The sequence below is a fragment of the Myotis daubentonii genome, chromosome 9 (assembly GCF_963259705.1).
Source record: "Myotis daubentonii chromosome 9, mMyoDau2.1, whole genome shotgun sequence".
NCBI lineage: Eukaryota > Metazoa > Chordata > Mammalia > Chiroptera > Vespertilionidae > Myotis > Myotis daubentonii.
In genome coordinates this window covers 56,685,523-56,691,648 of record NC_081848.1, presented here as the reverse complement: position 1 = coordinate 56,691,648, position 6,126 = coordinate 56,685,523, and positions in this window count along the sequence as shown.

Here is a 6,126-nt window from a genome sequence, read left to right as displayed (position 1 = left end):
TTGCTTTCTCCTCACTTTTGGTAATGAAATCCTCATTTTAAACATAAGAGGACACATTATTTTAAAAAGCTGTTACGTGTCTCCATACCCTTTCTGAGTAGAGCATGAACAAGTCATGAATGTGACACATTGCGAATGGAAATAGCTACATTTTCCATGTGTATGACCTTTGACCCGGCAACAAAAAGCATACACCTATGGATGAGGACAGTGGGGGGGGGGGGGGTAAGGGCAGAGGGTGGGGTGGGAACTGGGTGGAGGGGAGCTATGGGGGGAAAAAAGGGAACAACTGTAATAATCTGAACAATAAAGATTTATTAAAAAAAAAAAAAAGAAAATCAGTTTGGTGTTTTTTTTACAAAACTAAACATGCTGCTACCAAACAATACAGCAATTCCACTCTTAGTATCCACCCAAAGGAGTTAAAAACGTATGTTCACACAAAAACCTATACACGGATGTTTATTGAAGTTTTATTTATAACTGCCAAAGCTTGGAAGCAACCAAGATCTCCTTCATGGTTCACTTAGTTTTAGATAACTAACTAAATTGCAGGACATCCAGACAATGGAATATTATTCAGCAGTAAAATGAAATCACCTATCAAGCTATGAAAAGAAATGAAAGAACCTCAAATGCATAGTACTAAGTGAAAGAAGCCAATCAGAAAAGGCTACATACTATATGATTCTAACTATATGACATTCTGGAAAAGGCAAAACTATGGGTACAATAAAAAGATCAATTTTTCAGAGGTTAGGAGGGAAGGAAGGGTGAATAGATAGAGCACAGAGGATTTTTAGGGCATTGAAACTATTCTGTATGATACTATCACTGTCGATATATATCATTATACATTTATCAAGATTCATAGACTATATGCATAGCCCATGGACACAGACAACAGTGTGATGAAGGCTGGGCCCAGGGGGTAGAAGGAGGGGCTGGGTAGAGATGAGCAAGGGGTGGGGGGGGGGGATGTGGGACATCTGTAATACTGTCAACAATAAAAAAAGCCATCAAGAGTGAGCGAGCCCTGATGTAAACTTTGGAATTTAGATGATAGTGAGGTATCCGTGGAGGCCCATTGATTGAATGTGCCACTCTGGTACAGGAAACTGACACTGGGGGAGGCTGCTGCATGTGGGGGCAGAGGGTGTAGAGGGTGTATGGAAACTCTCTGTACCTTCCACTCAATTTTGCTGTGAACCTGAAATTGCTCTAAAAAATAAAGCTTTTTTCAATGGATAAAACAGCATTTCAGAATATTGGAGGGGGGGAGGTGCTTTCTTGTTATGCAAAAGGAAACTGCCACAGCACCCAGCAAGAGCAAGCAACACAGGGACACCGGTCCACTCACCGTCTTGAGGATTCCGTTCCCAATTTTCTCTGTACCTGTGGCATATTGTAAGAATGCCTTCCCTAAAATCCTGAGCTTAAAACTCAACATCCAAGCACCTCTCCTTCCTCTCCAAACTGTTTTCATGTATGACCTTTCCACTTTATTCTCTTATCTTTATGAACCCAACAGGGCAACTATTATTTCTGAGGTTATCGCCTTGCCTAATGTATAGCCTTTCAATTTTAAAGGGACAGAGCCCTGATGTTTTGATAGTAAGAAGCTTTTTGTCAGCTCTTTTGTTTGTTTGTTTGTTTCCCTCTCTAATGAACTCTCACTTCATAAAATATTTTGTACTTTTTCTAATACTCAGATTTTATATAGTGGGGCCATGGTAGGACAAAGGTGTTTTTATGACAAGATAGAATGTCTGCTCTTATTACTAAGGGGTCTTCACACTCAAAGAAAAATAAAGACTTAGATTTTCTAACTAGAAAAGAAGAATCATCAAATTTTAGAATTAGAAGACAACTTAAAAGTCATTTTACCCAGCATGAACGTTTGTAAATAATGAATCAGAAAGGGGAGCCAACTTGTCAAAGGCACACAGCTAAGCTAATAACAGAGCTAAGACTAGAAACCCATATCTGTCCATTCCAACCCATTCCAACTCTTTCCGCTTTAGCCACAGCACAGACTTTTTGGGAGAGCCAATAAAAGTCTTCCAACTGTTCTAAAAATGTATCCAATTCTTTAACCGTTTAGGTAGAGTGACTATATGCTTAAATAATTTCTTCTTGCTAAGTCTGTGCTTTCTCTTTTACTGATTAACTCAGATCTCATAGGAATTTAATATATCAAGACCTCTCAGTAATATGAATAAATTTAACCCAAAATTTTCAGCTTGCCTAACCAGGTGCCAACTCCAAGAACAAAGATAATCCAGGTGCTCTCTGTTCCCTAAGCGTTCACCATCTCATGAGCCAAAATAACATGTGAACCAGCCACAGTTCCTTGTGATGAGAAGTGTGAAGGGAGTGTTTGGGGGCCTGGCACAGAGAGTGGCACATTCTACCTGGTGGGGGTGGGGGTGGAGGTCTGCACTGAAGAGGCAGCATCTGAGCTGCTCATGGGAGGATGAAGAAGATTCCACCAGAGGGGGCTAGTTCAGGAGGCAAAGGACATTCCAGGCAGAGGATGGATCATGAGCAAAGCAGAGAGGCATGAAACTACTCGCTATTTTTAGAGAACAGTGATTAGACTGGAGAGGCTGAAAGATAGGATAAGGGAAAGTGGGGTGGTGGGAGAAAGCATTGGAAAGTTAATTTGGGGCAAGATGAAGAAAACTGAACACCAAGTGAAAGGTTTTTTGTTTTTAATCCTCATCCAAAGATATGTTTTTATCGATTTGAGAGAGAGAGAGAGAGAGAGAGAGAGAGAGAGAGAGAGAGAGAGAGAGAGAGAGAGAGAGAAGAGAAGAGAAGAGAAGAGAAGAGAAGAGAAGAGAAGAGAAGAGAAGAGAAGAGAAGAGAAGAGAAGAGAAGAGAAGAGAAGAGAAGAGAAGAGGAGGAGAGGAGAGGAGAGAAAGAGAGAGAAACATAGATATGAAGAGAAAAACATTGATCAGTTGGTTGCTCCTTCAACCTTTTGGTATATAGGATGATGATCCAAGCAACTGAACCAGGACAGCCTGGCCTATATCAAAGATTTTTAATCTGATCTGATAGTAATGGGGTGTCAATAGTGCTCTTCAAGCTGAAGGATGCCATCATCAGACCTGTGTTTGGAAAGAGGGTTCTGGTAGCAGCGTGAGACATGGAGAGAGGTGGGAAAAACTGCATGGGAGGCTTCAGAAAACGTCTAGGCAGATATTCAAACCAGAGCAATAGAAGGAGCAGGGCTAAAGAGGACTGGATTCAAAGAACTGTTGAAGTATCTGTTGCTGACACAGGTGGACTGTCATGGAATCTACTCAACCCATGGAAATATCTTCTAAGAAAACAATTTCATTGATCCACTCTGAATCTCTGTGAGTTCATTGCATTTGCCAATTTGCTGGCCTTGCACGGGTCAGGGGGCTTGAACTGCTTTGGGCTTCTCCTAGAGTAGAGGCTTTGTACTGGCTGAATAACAAATGTAGGAACAGCTTCTACTGAACCCATGGGACCACCGATGTAAAGCTCTGCTGATCTCTCAGTGCAAGATGAACTTTGGCTATGGAGGTGCTCAGACCTACAGTGGTTCTGGGATCTACACTGTCCTCTCTCCTGACGCCAACCAGATGTGTTGGAATTGCCCTCAGAGCACTGCCTCTGGAGCAGAGAACCTGGTTCAACCCCTGACTTTACCATTAATTAGCTGTGTAACCTGCACTCTCAAGTCAGGTTCTCTGTCTATAAAAAGGGAATAATAACCCCTACATCCTCCCCTGCTTGAGAGAAAAACAGAAACAGACATAGAGGGAGAGAGGTAAGAGATCACACCTGAGAGAGGAAACACATGGTCATGCTTTTAAGCTGAAAGCATTATGTAAAGAACACGTTATCACTATAATCAGCAAGTGATGAATGGCCATAAAAAACAAGAAAAATTTTAAAAATCTGGATGATGCATGTAAATTCAGCTATTTGTTTCATCAAGTCTCACTTCATTTTAGTGAAGATGGCAATATTTATTTTTATCTCTTGGGGGGAAAGCATCTTAATACATTTAAGTGTGACTTTACCCACTTCTCTGCCTTTCATGGATGGACATGTGGCCAGGAGCAACCTTTGAATGATAGTTTTAAATTAATTCTGTCTTTGCAATAAGAACCAGAGACACATGTCATGCTCATGGTGCACAGAAATACTGAGGAGCCCTAGTAACGCTAAGAACGTGGCTGATATTGAAGACATTAAGGTCCAATCATGTTTCCTTTCAGAGTGGCTGGGCGAGCAGATAGAAGCTGAGATTCCCAGGCCTCTGTGATCAACAGCCTGTTCCTTCTTTGTATGGCATGGTGTACAGCAGTGGTTTCCAAAGTTTAAGGGGGCCAGCACCTGAGGGAGCACGTGAAACAATACTGGAGTATGAGAAAATAAATTGAAACTTTAATTATAATTATTTCTATATTTTTAGTATATCCTTTTGAGTACATTTCATTATGTATATATTACAGTAATTTTTATAATTTATAAATATTTATGTACACATATGTACATATGCATGTATGTGTGTGTATTGTTCAAACATGTTTACTGAGGGGACCATGATCAAACAATTTGGGGAACCACCATTGTGGTTCACTCGTCAAAGGGGTTCGATCTGAGTTTAAATTTCTCTGTCTCCTTAGTGATCTGTGTTTCCAAATGACTTACCAGTTTTTAGTGATTTTAGGGGAATGAAGCGAAAGTAGTGGATTCGAGGCCTGACATTGCCACTGGCTTACTGTTGACTCACTGTGTGGCCTCAGAGAAGTTACTTAGCCTTCCAGGGCTGCACTTATTTCATTTCTCCTTCAGACAATGGGCATAATACCTTCCTTACAAAGTTTCATGAGGATTAAGTAGAATAATGTTTATTCTGACTTGGGGTATAAAAGTCATGTTTTAAGGCATGTTTTTAAGATTGTACTCATTGTTCCACATCACTCTCTTGCCCAATCTTCTTCATGTCCTACATTTCTCAATGGCTTACTCATTAATGGTTGTTCTGGGGGAACAATGGGACAGAGAAGAGTGGGTTCTAATCTTAATCTTATAATTCACTTACTGCTGAGTCAACATTCAGCTAATATTGATTGAGCACGCTGCTATGTATCTATCACATGCCTACTATTATCTGCTCTTCATAGAGTCCAAAGGGATTTGCTTCATTTGTCAGATGAAGACGCTTAGCAGTACTGTTCAAGAGAATGTCTGCAGTAATGGAAACATGCTCTGTCTAGGCCGTTCAATTTGTAGGCACTAGCCATGTGTGGGCATTTGGAATATGGCGACTGTGACTGGGAACTGAATTTTTATTTTTTTTAAGTTTTAGATAATTTCAATGTAAATAGCCACATGTGACTACTGGCTGTTGTACTGAACAGAACAACTCTAGAGACTGTCGAACTAGCATCCACATGTAAGGCAAAATTAAGGCTGTTATGGGCTGAATTGTGTTTCTCCCACATTCTTATGTTGAAGTCCTACCCCCAGTACCTCAGAATGTGATTGCATTTGAAGACATTTCCTTTAAAAATAAAATGAAGTCATATGAGTGGGTCACAATCCAATGTAACTGGTGTCCTTATAAGAAGAGGTAATTAGGACATAGACACACACGAGGGAAGAACTTACGAAAACATGTGGAGAATATGATCATCTACAAGCCAAGGAGACAAGCCTCAGAAGAAACCAACCCTGTTGATACCTTGATCTTGGACTTCCAGCCTCCTGAATTGTAAGAAAATTAATTTTTTATGTTTAAGCCACCTAGTGTAGGGTGTTTGTTACAGCAGTTCTAGTAAACTAATAGAAAGACCCTTTTCAATTATGTGCGAATTTAGTTCATTTACAGAGACTCTATCAATGGATTTATCAAGAATGCATACCAATGTTGCCCCAATAAATTTAATAATAAAAGAATGGATTCTCTCTCACCCTCTCAGAATTTAAAATGTAAGATAAAGAAAGCAGTAAAATGTATAATTAGGTTCAAATAACCACTGATGCATAATGAACAAAATGAATTACAACCTGGAACTAAAATCTCAGATGATCTGCACATGGAAGGTGGTGGGCAGGTGTGTATTTCCAAGGTCA